We start from the raw sequence: 17,828 nt of genomic DNA, 5'->3' as shown, positions 1-17,828 counted from the left end.
CCGCATGGGGCTCTGTGCTCAGTGCGGAGTCTGCTTAAGACCCTCTGCTCTTCCCCCCGCACGTGCGCATCCTCTCTCAAATAAATAAATAAATCTTAAAGAAAACAAAACTTAAAAAAAAAAAAAAAGATAAGAATCTTAAGATGAAGAGATATCCTTGATTATCTGGGTGGGCCCTAGAGGCCTCACCTGTGTCCTCATAAGAGAAGCAGAGATTACACACACACACAGACACACACACACACACACACACACACACACACACACACGTGTGCACGCGCTAGTANTCTTCCTCTGCAGCCCTGGAGCCTGGGTTGGACGAGATCATATTGCAATGGGCACCCCCCAGGAAAGGAAAGGTAACAGGTGGTAGGGGGGTAAGACTGAGCCCCGCATGGGGCTCTGTGCTCAGTGCGGAGTCTGCTTAAGACCCTCTGCTCTTCCCCCTGCACGTGCGCATCCTCTCTCAAATAAATAAATAAATCTTAAAGAAAACAAAACTTAAAAAAAAAAAAAAAGGTAAGAACCTTAAGATGAAGAGATATCCTTGATTATCTGGGTGGGCCCTAGAGGCCTCACCTGTGTCCTCATAACAGAAGCAGAGATTACACACACACACACACACACACACACGTGTGCACGCGCTAGTAAAAACAGAGGCAGATACGGGAGAGATGAGGCCATAGGCCAAGGAATGCCAGCAGCCACCGGAAACTGGGTGGGACAAGGAACGGCTTCTCCCCAGAGCCTCCAGGGAAGCACAGCCCTGCCTATACCTTGGTTGGAACTTCCGGCTCCAGAACGTGAGAGAATCAGTTTCTGTTGTTGGAAGACTCCCATGTGTGGAAATTTGTTACAGTGTCCACGGAAACTAACATAAGCTCCTATGCTGCACTGCTCTCCGTGCAAGAGAGAATACTCTTATATGAAATAGGAAACATAGAAATTGAAATTTATACACAATGATCTTAATTATGCGTACAAAAATGCATGCAAATACAACAAAATGGTTTGTAGTGATTATCTCTGAGTACTAGAATTATGGGTAATTTTCAGCATTATGCCTTTTGATATTTTTCCAAGTTTTCTACAATTTGTGTGAATTACTTTTACAAAGGGAAGAAAATTATTTTTTAAAAAATTAGCAACTCATGATATTCCCACAACTCTAACTCAATCACAAAAATTAGAAATCAAGAGGGCCCAAACTCCCTGAGAATAAGATTTCTTAATTCAGTCTCAGAGCAACGCCTGAAAAATCAGGACTCCAGATGCATGCTGTTCTCAAAGTGACTCCACTCAACCCTCGGCCTCTCTAAAGCCTATTAATTTCCAGACTCTGGCAGGAACATGATGTGGCTGAAAAAGTTTCAGGCTTTGAAACAAAAGGATAATTGGAGCTGGTAAATGTTTTCCTGTCTGTCTCTCCTTATGAGGGGGTGCGGGGAGAGAGGCAAAGGGAGATTTCTGCACATTCCCAGAGCTCATCCAGCCCGAAGTGGTGTGGGCCACATGCCAAGAACCAAAAGCACTGGTTAATAAACATGTAAATGTTTGATTTCTCTGTAGGTGACTTCAGAGAATTAAACATCAAATTAAACACTAGGTTAATCTTCTTACCCAAGTCCTAACTCCAAGGCTATTCTAATACAAAACCCTCCCACTGTCATCTGTGCAGGCAGCCAGAAGCCCAAAGGCCAACTTTACCATATCGACAGCACGTCCTTTGATGAAATATACTAATGAAAAGAGTGTATTAACATTTCCCCCCCCCCAATTATTAGCGCTACCGGATCAAAATAGAAGGCAGGGTGTGTTGTGCGTGTTGTTTCGAGTGGAACAGAAGGGAAGATCACCGGTGCCCTCCAGAATGCTCCAGGTCAGAGCAGTGCGGTATGAAAAGCACGTCATTAGGTTTTATTCAGCTGACCCTGGACAGTGCAGCGAGTTCAGGTACTGGGCTGATGAAACCACAGTGTGGAGTTAGTCCTTCAGCCTCAGATTGTTGAGAGCACACTTTTATTCATTCTTTGCTCAATCAATATAGACACACACCTACTACGTGTGAGGCACTGAGTGGGGGCTGGCTCACATTTGAAAGATCTCATCTCTGCACATGACCCTCTCAGACGGAACGACTGGGCAAAGAGCCCACCTCTTAATGATCTTCATCGGGTGTTTGGGTCACAGGGGTACAGGCAGTGGCAGTGTTTCGAGGAATACCTAAACAGACGGGCAGAGCCTTGAAAATGGGAAAAACAGAAAGCGAATGATTTAGCACTGTGTACCTTCCTACATACCACTGTCATAATACTTGTAAGCATACTTGAATCTCCCACCTGACCATCTACTCTATACAAATGGTTTATTAGCATTTTCTCCAAATCTTTTTTTTTTTTTGCTTGCATTATATCCCTAAATCTACTAGCGTCCAAGCTTAGGAGGGACACATAAAATATCTGAGCTATAAATCCATGCAAGAATGAACACAGGTAATGTTTCCATATCTGTAAAAAGTGGAAAAGCCAGGCTACACAATTATTTCCCAATGGAAATCCCAAGAAACCTAATTCTATGAGGTATGCCAAGAAAAGGAGGTTCCCATGCCATTCGACTTGGGAAATACCACATTCTATAGCCTCCCATCCCCCTTCAAGATTCACAATGCACATTATACAGCGAAGGATCTGAGAAATCCTTCCATTCGAAACCTGCTGACCGTCCTCAAATCCAGTTAAGCCCCGATGCCCCTCCTGCTTCCCACTTACTGGCATCACGGAGAATCAATGTTCTAAGGCAATTCTGGAAAAATGCTAACCCAAACTCCTCATTGGTTCAAAAAACATTTATTAAGCCCTTGCAACAATGAGATGATGACAATGAAAAGAGCCAATGCTGAACGAGTTAGCATTTAATAGGTACAGTACTTCAGCACTATGCGCCACCAAGATCAATATGAAACCTGGCTCACAGGCCACTGGAAGAGACCTGAGAACACATGATCAGTAAAACCAGTATGTATAAAAACCCGTGTGTGTGTGTGTGTGTGTGTGTGTGTGTGTGTGTCTGCACTTGCACTGAGGGATGGAGAGCTGGTGAGGACAAGTGTTCCCGGCAGATGCGAAGCACGAGAGTCCGGTGTGTGAAGCTGCATGAAGACAATGTGGTTTTCAAAGTGTGGTCCCAGACCCTTTCCGTGGCTGCTGCAGGGGCAAAACCATCTTCACTCGTGCTGATATTTGCACTGACGGTGCAGAAGTAATGCTGGGTAATATCGCTGGCGCCTTAGCGAGAATCGAGCAGTGACATCTGACTATATTAGTCGTCACTGTATTCCCGGCGGCCACACACTCACCATTTAAAAAAAAAAAGGAAGTCAATTTCACCTAGGAACGTCCTTGATGAAGCAGTAAAAAAGTATTAATTGTATTACATCGACCCTTAAGTGCACATCTTTTTAATATCCCATCTGACAAAACGGGAAGCTCTCCTAAAGCACTTCCGCCGCCAAAGTGTGATGGTTGTCGGGAAGAGACAGCACTTGTGTGACGCAGCTGCGAGGGGTGAGCCGCTCTTCCTCATGCAACACCACTTCCACTTGAGGGAACAACAGGAAAAACTGTGTTTATTCAGACTCGGGTATTTGTGGAAATTTTCTCAAAAATGAATAAAGTAAGCTGGTGATGTCAAGAAAAACTGATGATATTTGTTGCTAAAAAAAATTTGAGCTTTTAAGCAAAAACTAAAATTTTGAAAAACTTGCATCAGCCACTGTGAGCTGGGGAGCATCCCAATATTTGGACTTTTCAGACGAGAGTGGTGGTTACAGTAGCAAAAGTGCTATTTTCCAAATGGCTCACATATGATGTTTCAAAATGCATAAAAGATCCTTCCAAAGTGCAAGATGATTTTAATGGAACAAAGTATGAAAAGTCCATTGATGGGGTTTCAGATTTTTGGCTACAAAAAACCTTTAGAAAACTACCACTTGGGGGCGCCTGGGTGGCTCAGTAGGTTAAGCGTCTGCCTTCAGCTCAGGTCGTGATCTCAGCCCCTCCACCCCCTCCACCCCACTGCTGAACGGGGAGCCTGCCTCTCCCTCTCCCTCTGCTGCACCCCCTGCTTATGCGCGCGCTCTCTGTGTCAAATAAATAAATAAATAAATAATCTTAAAAAAAAAAAAACCTACCACTTGTCAAGCTCTGTTGCAGTTTCAAAGACTACCCACAATTAACTGAAAAGGTTATTAAAATACTCCTCCCTTCTCCAACTACATATCTGTGTAAGGCTGTATTGTCTTCATACAGTTCAACCAACGCAACATATTGCAACAGAATGAATGCAGAAGCATTTATGAGAATCCATCTGTCTTCCATGAAAGCAGACATCAAAGAGATCTGGACAAATAGAAACAATGTCACTCTTCCCATTAAATGTTTTTATCTTAGAAACTTATTTTTCATTAAAAATATTATTTATGTTATCATGTAATGGGTTTATTACTGCTATATGTAAACTAATTTAATAAGTATTTTTAAATCTTTTCCATTTCAATTTTGAATATAGTAAAGATTGTTAGATATGATCCACATAATTGAAAGTTCTTTGGGGAACTCATTAATTTTTAAGTTTTTAAATGCAGGGCACCTGGGTGGCTCTGTTGGTTAAGCATCTGCCTTCGGATCCGGTCATGATCTCAGAGTCCTGGGATCGAGCCCAGCATCAGGCTGTCTGCTCAGTGGAGAGTGCTTCTCCCTCTCCTTCTGTGCTCTCTCTTGCCCTCTCTCTCAAGTAAATAAATAAAATATTTTTAAAAAAGACTTTATAAAAGCATTCTGAAACAAAAAGTTTGAGAACTGCTGCTCTCATGTAAGGGGAGCAGGGAGGCGAGGCAGGTGGGGTGAGGGTGAAAAGATAGCAGGGAAGGACACGTAGGGTGTCCCACACAGGGATGAGGTGTTCCAAACTCATCTTACAAGAGCCAGTGAACAAGGCAGAACACCAACATGATGGACAGATTTGCCTTCTAGAAAGAGCAGGGACACAGTAAAGGGGCCCTCTCTATTCCAGGAACACAGAATTCCAAAAACAAGTCAGTCTGATGGGAAGTCAAACTGTAGCACACTGAAGGTCCATGATGACAATCTAAAAAACGAAAGACAAGTTTCTGTAAGTGAGCAGGAACAGAAAAATATCAAAATTTAATGATGGAACAGAAAGAAGCAGAGTCTTGCAAAACAGACTTGCAACCAAATGGAACTCTGCAAAATGAGGGAAATCACCGATAACAAAGTGCAAGGCTCTAAACATCTGAAGATGCCAAAATCAAGATGCATTTCAGGCAAGTTTAGAAAATAAAAATAAAGGAGCCAGTGAAGAGCAATAAACTGCAGCAGTAAAGAGAGGGAAATGAATGCAGCCCAGAGAAGTCAAACAGAAGCATTCAGACATAAAAAGAAGGAGGGGAGAGGGGAAACCAGCTCCTATTTCCGGAGCGTGCACTCCACCGCGGGCTGGGGGGGGGCAGGAAGTACCTCCAGAGCCAAGCAGAGCCCTGCAGCGCCCACCACAGGGATGGGGAGGCTGGCCGAGAACCAGGCCTCTTGAGCAAGTGGCTCCCCCAGGAAAACCTGGGCTACAGCAATCCACAACACAGAACATAGAAAACAGACAAAACACAGCTAGTCAAAGTTGATCTCAAGGAGCTCATAGTCATTACTAAGTTTAAAAAAAAAAAAGAAGAAGAAGAAATAATAGGGTAGTTGTAACAAAAATGAGAATGGTGTCCTATACAGAACTCCAATTAGAAGATCTTGGCCAGTTTCTTGAACTCAGTGGAGCTCAGTTTCCTCTTCTGCAAAATGAGGAGCCTACCACCTACTTCCCAAAGTGGGTAAGAGGAGAAATAATGCATCACAGATGTTCTGAGCACACATCTGATGTACGGCAGACACTCACTCAACAAAAGCTGTAATTATTATCACTGTAGTTATGATATCAGGGCCAAAGCGGAAGGCAGGGTTGCCATTGCACTCATCTTGGCCACAGAGTCCCCAAGGTCAAACACCAAGGTTTAAAAAATCACCAGTACACAAACACGGAGAAAGAATTTGAATGGCTTTGGCCCAGGCAACACTCACTCAACAGATGAGAGAACTGCCTTTGACCTTGGTTGGGCCTGATACCACAGGGCCTGCAGGGTCTCTCCAATAACATTGTCAAGCACAGGGAGATCCAAGTAAGAAGGAAGAGGAAAAACCAACAGCCAACACTGCTATGTCATGTACCTTTCACGCAATTTCTCTCCCCTGACCGCCACGATCAGCCCGGTTGGAGGTGGGTATGCTGTCATCACCCCCATTTTATGAACCAGGAAGCAGTCCTATGGCTGAATTGCAGAGAAATGGTGTAGCCAAGGCCTCTATCTATTGACCTGGGGGTCTAGAACTCTTTCACAAGATCACACTGCCCATCCCCACAGGGACTGGAGGGCCCGCCCCACGGACAGGGGCCAGCAGCTCTTCATCCAGTTAGAACAGAACATTGGGAATCCGCCGGATTAAAACACAATCTCAAACAAACAAACAAATAAAAAACCCACTCAAAAGATTCTGAACCATCTACAGAAATAAACATGGCCAATTAAAGAAATGCTTTCTACAAAGCTTAGCTAGGAAAAAGAGGAAGGAATATTTTGATAGATGTAGTCAATGAGGCCAAAAATGAGAGCCCTGTCTTTCTTTACCATCCATAGCTAATAGACTACCCAGTAAGCATCCACCGGCTGACAAGCCAGACCCTGCCCTCCGGACTAGGGATGAGCTGGTCCTATGTGACCCTGTGCCAGAGAGACACCTAGCGAACAAGGAACTGTTTCTTTATAGACGTAGTAAGTGCTGTGAACTTGCAGTCTAGGGTGCCAGGGGGCAGGTCATAAAGGGCCTGACTGAATCCGAGAGGTCAGGGGAGCACATGCTGAGGCCCCAAGGGGTCTCAAATCCCATGAGACAGAAAGAGCTATAAGGCTCAGGAGGCCAGCAGGGACCAGGCTGCACAGGCCTTGTGAGTACACAGACCGTATCTCTCCCGAGAGCATGTGACCCTCCTAGAGAGAAGCATCATTCAATCTTCACCATAAAAAGTTATTTATTGTGACCACAGCTCAGAGTGAAAGTACAGATGTCTGTCGAACAGAAACTGTCCAACTTCTTTTTATCGTAACTTACAGAATAAGACACTTTATTCTGCAACCCAGTACATACGTACGTACACATACATACACACACACACACACACATACACACAAGTGCACGTGCACACAAAGGCTATGCATGGCAGGTCAGCCTGGGCTGGTACCCTAACATTCTCTGTGACCCTCAGCCAGTTTCTCAACTTCTCTGAGCCTGTTTCCTCACCTGAAAAACAGGAATAATAATAATGATGCTTCCTGCACAGGTTGTTGTGGGGGATAAATTAGTCAATATATGTAAAACCCTTAGCAACTTTAGTCCTCCTTTTCTGTACACCTATTATTATAGTATTTCACAAAGTAAAACTCAGCCTTATTACATGCACTCCACTCTAACGGCTTCCATTCTCCCTCCTTCCTCCCTCCCTTCCTGGGCTGGTAAAGACCTCTAAATCACTTTCAGAACCCAGTAACCAGTAACTGGAGTCAGGAGCCACAGGTGGAGCTGGTGGCTCAGGCTGGGGTGATGGCAGTGGAGAAGGAGGAGGAGACAGAACTGAGGGGACTTGGTGACTAAACAGATAGAGGGGTGGGGGGGAGGGAGGTGGCACGGGCTCTCAGGCCTCGGGCTTGATGATGGTGCCATTTCTGAGGCAGGGAAGCCTTGGGGGGGGTGTGGGTGTAAGACTGTGGGAGGACAGGAAGAGATCAGACTCGTAGGTCTAGACGTTCTCTTTCCATCTAGACTTTCTGTGCCTGGAGGAGGATTTGAGTGTGTGACCAAAGGAACCGTCACCGAAACACTTCGCCGAGCAGGGAACCATGCAGAGAAATTTCGCATCAGGACTGCAGATCCTAATAAAGAAGGCATTTCTGCAGACTGCACTCAGGGAGGTGGACAGGCTTCGTGAGCCAAGCACAGCAGCCAGCGGTTGACTGAGGACTTGGGGACTTGGGGCTCCTGCCAAATGTCTTTCCTTATCTGACCAACATAAAGCACTAATCACATTTAATTAAAGTCCATCTGCCCATCTGTTTTCTCTACTAAGTGAGCCACCCCGCAGCAGGGACCACCCGGTCTCATCCATCTTTCTACTCCCCAGGCCTTCCTAGCACACTGCCCTGCCTGCTGCTTATAGTAGGTGCTCAACAAACATCTGCTGAATGAACGCCCATGATTCTACATGATAAAACTCCCAAAAAGGCCACCTATGTTGCAAGAAACTAAGATAAGGCAGAGCAAGCGGGAGGTGGGGGAGGCAGACTCTGCTAGGAGAATTCTGATCACTGACAGCCAACTGTTCACGGAGAAAATGACTCTTCAAGAAAATGTTAAACTAGAACGTGCCATGGGTGTGGATCTTCACCATCATGACCAGAAACATGAAGTAGGTCTGGGATGGAATCAGGAAGACAAAGGAAAAATAAAACAGGGCAAAGGAGGCATAATGTGTATGTATCATCTGGCCTCTTCCAAAGATCACCCTCAATGTTCAGTTCTTTACACCACTCCTCTTGCCTCTTCTTTCCATCAACTCTAGGCCTTCTGGTGATGCCTCCCTGCTTCCAAGCCTCTGCCATCCTCCACAGCCCAATGCCTTGCATGTTACCTGTTTTTTTCTATATGTTCATGACTTGTTTTCCCAGGAGACAGGAACACTGTGACACACGTTCTGATCCACCACACCCCCACCCCTGGCACAGAGGAGGCACCCAAGAGTGGCTGATAAACTGATTTTTATATTGATTATTTGATTTTGTCATTAAATGCCAAATTCAGATTCATATTTTCTAGTCCCACCCTCTTTGGTTGCAACTGTTACTAAACTACCATTTTTAATAGTAACAGCTGCATTTATTCAGCACCTACCACATACAAGGCACAGTTAAGGACTTTAAATACATCATCTCCTAAAATTCTCAATCTGCGGGGTTGGGATTATTATTCCCCTTTTACAGATGACAAGATTGAGCCTCAAAGACAGGCTAGTAAGTGCCAACATGAGGATTCAAACCCAAGGCTACTTAACTTCAAAGTCAAATAAATGTGCAATCACTCTAGAATTTCAGCACGAGTTTCTCTAGCACGGAAGTGTGGGGAACAACCCATCTGATAAGGAGTCCATACTCGGTGCTCACCAAGACATAATTAGAGCTCACCTCCGAGAAAGCTTTTTTTTAGGCTTGAAAAGGCCCTAACTTATCAAGACCCACTCGCTTCCTGCCTACGAATAGCTAAGTCAGGTCAAGGTTGTTTTAATTCTGTGATTAAAAAAAAGGAACATGTGGACACCTGGGTGGCTCAGTCAGTTAAGCCTCTGACTCTTGGTTTCAGGTCGGGTCATGATCTTAGGATCGTGAGGTCGAGCCCCGTGCTGGGCGTGGAGTCAGCTTGAGATTCTCTTTCCTTCTCCCTCTGCCCCTCCTGCTCATGCTTGCACTCTCTCAAATAAATAAATAAATCTTAAAAAAAAAAAAAAGGAACAGGCTAATGGCATCATTTGTTTCTAAAAGAATGTTTAAGTTAAACGAAGAAACAAACAGCATTGAGATTAATCAATTCGTTAGTGTCAAGTAGTTAATAAAATAATCACAAAGCTTTTCACGGCCTCCCTGCCTCCTATGTTACAATTCCCCCAAAGTTTTCACAGATGTGTTATTTCATCTGAACATTCCAGTAAGTGTGAGCTGATTATTGCTACCACTTTACACATGAGAAAAAGGATGAGCTGAGAGCAGCTCAGTGGTGGCTGAAGACCGTAGTTCTACTATTTGGGACTCTTGGTTATAAGCAACTAAACAAAGCATCTCCAACGAGCTGAGGCAAAAAAGAAACTACCACAGGAAGGGCGGCTGGGCATCTGTGGGCTCCCAGATGAATAGTCCCTCTCTCTGCTTCTCTCTGCCTGTGGCTTCCTCCTGCCCCCTGGCCAGCCAGCTTTCTCCTCCGGACAGGAAACCAGAGCGACCAGGGTTCCAGACCCCCGTTCCAGCCTCACCACCTCACAGAGAAAGGCTCTTGGGCCTCCATTCAAAACTTCTGAGAGATGGGCTTGACATGACGTCCACTAGGCCTCTCCGCCGTCCTTAGCCCTATGCCGGGTGCTGGGTACAAAGGGGACAGATGGCAGCTTCTTCAAAGACATCTCTCCGTTAAATCCTCTCCATTCTCCACAGTCTGACCCCCACCCCCCAATATCTTTGATCTGGCTGAGGGGTCCAAAAGTAGTAAACCCAGTTTTATGCTTTCCCTTTGTATTTTCCACAGAGAAGGCTGCCTAGCATTCACTTTGGTATAGGATATCCCTGTACTGGGGGCTCTGTGGAAAAGCCCCATTTTAACATCCTATTACACGGCTGCAATTACTGTCTTGGAAGTCTCTGAGACCCCCGGGCATCACAATATATTCTGCCCTTTTACCAAAAAAATAAAATAAAATTCAGAGAGAGCCTGACTGGCCTAGTCAAGTCAATCAACGGTCCACCAACGGCACAGGGGACCAATCAGGAAGGACACTCAGCAGGCCCCAAGAGTGGAGAGGGGAGAAGCAGCTCTCCAGGAGTGGTGCGGGGCGGGGGGGGTGCCACTTCCAAAAGAAGAGAGTTAAACAGGTTAAATATCAAAACTAAGTAGAAATCCTATACACACACTGCTAAGCCACTGCTCTTCAGACCCCAAGTCCAAGGATCTTTCTTTTTTTACACCAGGGCTGACAGTATTTGGCCACTAAATTGTGAAGTGACAACAGAAAAGAACACTACATTACAAGGTGCTAATTGTGGAGTTAAAGATGTTTACTGCAAACAGAATCAGAAAGAGATCAATGTATCCATTTCCATCGAGTAATATCCTAAAATTAGAGACCTCCATGCCACAGTTTCATGCCAGGAGAGCTGAAAACTGTATTTCTTCATTGGTGAAAGTCAGACTAGCCCCCCCTCCCACCACCAACTCCCCTCCGCCCCTTACAGCTGAGTGATGAGAGCCTCTCCTCAGGTCTGGGTATTCTTGCTCCTCTGTGCTGCTGGAAGGTTCATCTGGGCCCAGGTGATGACTCAAGTCCCTTCTTCTGAGGAAGAGAGCAGGACTCAGAAACACAAACCCCGGCCTACCGAGATGCGCCCCGCGGCCCAGGGCTCCGCAGAGACTGGAGGCGGGCACAGCCCAGCCAGTGCTCACATCTGAGGAAGCAGGGGCGAGGAAGGGAAGTGGGCAGGGGGTACTTCCCCGGCACTGCCTCCTTAAGACGGCCACGATTCACTTAGGGTTCTTCTTTTCCTTCTTCTTCTTTAAGTTAATCAAACGCTTCTGTAGCCCTAACAGCCAGACGCTTTTCGAAGTGCTTCCCGTTCCTTGTTTGAGCGGGTGGAGGTGAGCCTTCACCAGCTTTGCCGGCTGCAAGGGGTTGTGGGACTCCTAAAAGGAATCCAGGAAATGGGATTTTCCCCCTCCTTTTCTCAGAAGTCAAACCGAAACAAGATGGCTTGAGTCAACTCTCATTTCTCTGCTTCCAGCATTTTGCGTCTCTTCCTGAGTCCACTTCATTCCCTCCTTCCACAGAAACAAAACCAGTCCAGAAACTACTCTTCAGACCCCAAGTCCGAAGTTAATTAAATTAATGAAGAGTTAATATCTACTAAGTGCTGTGTGCCAAGCACTTTCTACCCCTTATCTTACCTACTCTCATAGCAATCCTGTGAGCTGAGGCCTGCTTTTCAGCCCGCTTTACAGAAAAGGGAAGAGGCTGAGAGAGAGGGGAGGCAACCCTCCGGGCCTCTGCCCCAGCAGGTCACCGGACTGGCAGCTGGGGGGTGGGGGGCGGTGACGCTGGGACTGCGCCTCCCTGCTCGGGTGGCACTGAAGGCCTCACCGGAGCGCCACTCTTGCGTGGCGTCACTAGAAAACCCACCCTTGGCAAGAACACATGTGGGCTGCCCCACTTTTTTTTTTTTTTTTTTACTTGAGGCAAAATTTACATAACATAAATTAACTACTTATGGTAAAGCATTGAATTCAGAGGCATTTAGGACATTCATAATGCCGTACAACTACTGCCTCTACCTAGTTCCGAAATGTTTTCATCACCCCAAAGGAAAACTCGTACTGTTAGGTGGTTGATCCCCATGTTCCCTTCCCCCAGCCCCTGGCAACCACCCGTGTGCTATCTCTATGGATTTGCCTACTCTGGATATTTCACATAAATGGAATCGTACCGTATTTGGCCCTTTGTGTCTGGCTTCTTCCACCTATAGCGTAATGTTTTTGAGGTGTCTTCACGTTGCAATTCATTCCTTTCTTTGGCAGAATAACGTTCCATCACACTCTGTTTATCCGTTCATCTGCTGATGAACATTTGGGCTGTTTGAATTTGGGTGCTATGAACAGTGCTGCTAGGAACATCTGTAAAGATTCGAGTCCCGGCTTTCAATTCTTCCACATATCTACCTAGAGTGGAATTGCTGGGTCCTACGGTAATCCTACATGTAACTTTCTGAAGTACCCTCTAAAATATTTTTAAAATATGAAATTCTACAAAGGAACACCAAAAGGAGACTGAAAGCAATGCAAAACCATGGGGGAGATCAAAGAATTGTAAAAATAAATGTTTTTCTAGTCTCACCCCATTTTTTAATAAGTTCAAATCTGGGCAGAAGGAACCCCAATAGCACATTTCCTTTTGAAACGCCAAGAACACCAGGAAGAGATAATTAAGATACACAATTCTCCCAAGTAATTAACAAGGGTTCCCGTGTCTCCACAATATTTTTAATAACAAAAGCACACCCAAAAAAGGGCTCCACTGGAAAACCATGTTTCTGGCTATGAGACTTTTGACCAAAGAAAACAGCTGAGAAGACCCAACATAGACCATGAACCAGGAAGGCTTTCTGTTATCGGGGAAGACTGGATTCTCTGCTCTGGCTCTCATTTTTAGCAAAACTATCTTCCTCTCTTGAAAGACATAGTTCCTAGTGACAAAAAGGCAGCACTCTTTAAAAAACAGTCTTGCCACATCATACGTCTTTGGGACAATGTGAATTAAAACGACGAGACATTACTACACACCCATTAAAACTGCCAAAATCCAGAACACTGACGATACCAAATGCTAGCGAGAATGTAGAGCAACGGGAACTGGCAGTCACTGCTGGTGGGAACGCAAAATAGTCTGGCCCCGGAAGACGGAAGACAGTTCGACAGTTTCCCACAAAACCAAACATATTTTCACCCTGTGATACAGCAGTCACACTCTTTGGTGTTTACCGAAAAGACATGAAAACTTGCGTTTTTCTGCACATGGATAGTTACAGCAGCTTTACTGCCAAAAGCTGGAAGCAACCAAGCTGCTCTTCAGCAGGTAAACGGATAAAGAAACAGCGGTATATCCGAACCACGGAATATTAGTCAGCACTGAAAAGAAATGGTCTAGCAAGCTATGGAAAGACATGGAGGAACTTTAAATGCATATTACTGCACGAAAGAAGCCAATCTGAGAAGGCCTTGTACTGTAATTACAACCCTGTGACACTGTGGAGAAGGCAAAACTATAGAGACAATAAAAAGATCAGTGGTGCCAGGGGGTGGGGGGAGGGGGGAGATGAACAGGCAGGGCACAGAAGATTTTTAGGGCGCTGAACATACTAGATACAGGTCATTGGCTGAATATGTCATTATGCGTTTTGTCCAAATCCTGAAAACGTACAACACCAAGAGCGAATATTAGGATAAACTACGGTCCTGATGACGTGTCAGTGTAGGTTCATCAGTTGTAACAAGAGGACCACTCTGGTGGGGGAGGGGCAGGGGGGCAGCGGGGAATCTCTGCACCTCCGCTCAATATTGCTGTGATCCTCACACTGCTCTAAAGAAGCAAAGTCTTAATTTAAAAAGAAACCAGGTCCCTTCCCTTAAAAGAATATTTCTCATCAGCTCTAAACCATGAGCACTACATTAAGAATGATTTGCTAGAAACTTCGCCTGGGGACCAAGGGAGAGCGAGGAGAGCATGAGAATCAACGCAGGATGCACACAAAGCCTCTCTCCGCATCTGGTCTTCGAGCAGCTTTCACGAGGCTGACAGTCAGCGATGATGTTAACTGGGAGGGTGGTGGCAAGATGGGAATGCAGAGGGACTGTACCAAAAGAGGACACATTGGCACCTTTAAATTAAGTGAAGAAGAAAGCAGTTCTCTGAAGGATATAGTCAGCTAACTGCAAATGACAAAACCGAATCTTCTGATACAAGCAAGACACCGACACGACAGGGACCGCTGGCAAATCAGGTAACGGGCAGGCGCGTTGGCAGCATTTGCTGGGCAGGTGTTCAATTAGGCAGGAAGTGGGCTGAAAACAACTCAATTAATTCATCGTGCATGCCTGTCCCAGAGAACAAGGAGATAAACCTCAAATACCAGTGGCAGGCCAGAGATGAACTCCACAGCTCCGCTTTTTGCAAGGGCGGGGGCTAGCAAAGATGCAGGTGCAAAATATAAAATAACACTGAGATCAGCTCTGGTAAGCCCTTTAAAATTCCGACTAAAGCCGAAGGCCTAAAGGAAACAAAGGGAGAAAGTAGTTTATGACAAATCGAAAAAGTCATCCCCTTGTTACAAGCGGCTTTCCCTGAGCAACCTCAGGGGCGGGCAGCCCCAGTGCTTGGGGTGGGGAATGTGGAAAGGACAAACGCAGACAGAATTTAAAAACCAATGGTGAAGGGAAGTGATCACCCTTCTTCGTAGCCTCCCCTGGGTGTGAGGCTCCGCCAAGCTGAGACTTAACTCCGGCCCACCAGGCATACCTCTGGTCTGATTCCACTAGAGAAAGCACAGAAAAGCCTGCAGTCGTTTGGCAGAGGCTAGAGAAAGGGAGATCCACAGAGAGTATACAACCAAGGAAAGCAAAACAAGAAAAACAAAGGTTATGAGGACCAACACCAATCGGGCAGAGGGCTACGGGTCCTTAACAGAAAGTGGGATCTCGCCCCTATGCCCCCCGCAGCCAGCAACACCTCCTGAGGCCTCAGAAGAAAGAGAACACACAGCACACAACGCAGAGCGGTCAAGCCAAAAGGAGTTTGAAGCATCGGGGCCTCTCCCTTGTTTTAGGGAAAATAATACTGAGGTCCGGCAACACACACAAGCCCAGCTGTTAACACCGGCAGAGCCAGGCCTCCTGGAAGACCTTCCGCTGAGAATGTTAGTGACAACGACGACAGTGCCCATGTGCTGAAGAGTTCACAGCAAACATTCCACAAACTCGCAGGTAGTGATGCTATTATTAGCCCATTTCACAGATGGGATGCAGAGAGGTAAAGCTACTTGCCCTAAGTCACACAGCACAGGCAGATTTGTGACAACACGGATGAAGCTGGAGGGTATTGTACCAAGTGAAACAAGCCAGGTGCAGAAAAATAACATACTGTCTGATCTCACTTATACGTGGGGTCTAAAAAGTCAAACTCGTAGAAAGTGGAGGATAGAATGGCGGTTGCCAGGGGCTGAGGGGTGGGGTGAATGGGGAGACGGTGGTTAAAGAGAACGGGCTTTAAGTTAGAAGATGAATAAGTTCTCAGGGTCTAAAGTACAGCCCAGTGATTACAGCTGATAATACTGTACGGCATGCTTGAAACCTGCCAAGACTGGCTCATAAGTGTTCTCACCACACAAACAAAAAAGCAGTAACTCCATGAGATTGTGGTAATCATTTCACAGTGTAGTTGTATACAAAATCATCACAGTGTGTTCCTTAGACGCATACTATTTTTATTTGTTAATTCTACCTCAATAAAGCTGAGGGAAAAAAAGGGGGGGGAAGCACCAAAGGGTGGCTGGAGACGTAGGTCTAGCTGAATGAAGTCTGTGCTCGTAACTATTGTACTTGACTGTCTCCAAACTAGGGAGAAAGTCACATTTCCAACTAAAATATACCCGTGAAACTTTCTATCATTGAAGAACTTTTAGTGTCTAGCACCGTTCCCTCCCAAGATACAAAATCAGCACTAAGAGAGATAAAAGACAGAAATGTTTTAACTTTGGGTCAGAAAGACGGCTCACGACTCCCCGGGCGACACAGCAGAAGTGGACAGACTTGAACTTGAAAAGCAGGGCTCATGCCAAAACCAAGTCCCCCCAAGGTTCTGCCCGGCGTCTTGCACCTTCACAGCGTCACGTTTTTACTTTCCTACAGCTCATTCTGATGGGGCAGGGGCGCTGCCGGGCCCCCTCGGCAATTTCAGAACTCCGGATTTACCAGATCTTGGAGCTTTCACTGAAAACGGCATGACTACTATACACAAAAGCACCAATTTAATCCCATACGTGGCTATGCTATGCTCCATTTCAGTAAATAGTTGCCTGTGTGTGTGTGTGTGTGTGTGTGTAGTTAAAAACAAACAACAAAAAAACCCATAACATTAAATTGAAACTGTTGCTTTCTGAGTAAATAAAAAGCACCTAGCTTTTTGTATGAAATGCCATTTATATTCTCAGATTCCACAGTGATAGTCCTAGCTCATTGCACATGGGAGATGCTCTGTTTTCTCTCAACGACAAAACCAGACCATCTCCCTGCACACACAGACACCGGCTCCCTTGCAACACTCACTTCCTTTCCCTGCATGACGAGCCACAGGCACGGGATTCTAGTTTGTTCGTGCCATCTACAGCCATCACAGAAGCTCCAGCAGCAGCTTCCTGCAGTGGACCCAAAGTGAGTCACTCTGTCTCTCTTAATCTTCACTGTAAAAACGAAAGCAGCTGACAATGCATCAGGGGCCAAGCCCTGTGCTAGCACCCCGAACTCGAGTTCTCTCGCTCCACCCTCACGATCCCTCTGAGGCAGGTACCCTGCTCACACCAAGCTTGAAGATGGAGACGGTGACGCTAAGTAGGGTTAAGGAAGTTGCCCAAAGCCACGCGCCGGGACACTGCACACCCAGAATGCAAACCCAACTTCCTCAGACTTCAGAGCCAGACTCTGAACTATCACATGCTTGGTGTGTCTCTGATCTCTTCCTCACTCGCAAAGCACGAGAATACCCCGACCCTCACCTCCTTGTGAAGACAGTGCAGGATGGGTTCTGACTTCTTCTAGTCTGAAGGAAGAAGGGAGAAAGTTCTCCCATACAGACTGACTGATGGACCAGCCCTGGGTTAAGGATGTGGGGAACATAAAAAGAAAGAGAAAACAGACCCCTGCCCCCCCAAGCACCTTACAATCTAACCTACAGTGCTCTCAACTACAATCCCAATCTGTCTAGGACATTTCTGAGCACGATCCACAGGCAGAAATGTATTTCCATCAGGATCCAGGGCACACACACGTCAGCCTCACCATCTGTGATGTACTGATGGTTTTTACTCTGTCCCTTTCCTTTTCTTTTCTTGATGTGTCAACCCACTAAATTGATTCTGTGACTAAGGAACATGGATGACAGCTTGGAAAAGCCCTGTTCTAGAATGCCCCATTTTAGCTCTAATTAAAAAAAAAAAAAAGCTAGAAAGTTCTTCCTTAGATCTAATTTAAGTTTCTAGGGCTGTCAGGTTAATTAAATTTGTATGGCTGGATATGTCCTCAGAGCAGAGGTGGCCGTGTATCAGATTACTGAAGGGCCAGGAATCTGGACTGACTCGCATGCCC

General features: G+C 45.8%; 1 protein-coding gene across 6 annotated transcripts in view; it reads right to left on the bottom strand.

Moving 5' to 3' along the window:
- Positions 1–17,828, bottom strand: part of SMCO4 (single-pass membrane protein with coiled-coil domains 4) — a 57,161-nt gene that overhangs the window by 24,846 nt on the left and 14,487 nt on the right. The window contains exons 1-2 of one of the 6 annotated variants that reach the window (XR_004627110.1): positions 11,160–12,314; positions 2,056–2,242 (exon numbers count right to left, since the gene is read on the bottom strand). The exons of 2 other annotated variants lie outside the window; for them this stretch is intronic. The gene's annotated coding sequence lies outside the window, so the exon portion shown is untranslated. Of the gene's footprint in view, positions 1–2,055; positions 2,243–11,159; positions 12,315–17,828 lie in introns of those variants that run through there. 3 more of the 6 variants (XR_002144479.2, XR_860808.3, XR_002144478.2) reach the window with 3 other exon arrangements.

The sequence above is a fragment of the Ailuropoda melanoleuca genome, chromosome 8, assembly GCF_002007445.2.
Source record: "Ailuropoda melanoleuca isolate Jingjing chromosome 8, ASM200744v2, whole genome shotgun sequence".
NCBI lineage: Eukaryota > Metazoa > Chordata > Mammalia > Carnivora > Ursidae > Ailuropoda > Ailuropoda melanoleuca.
The sequence above is the reverse complement of the archived record's forward strand: the minus strand, read 5'-3'. Positions and strand labels throughout refer to the sequence as shown.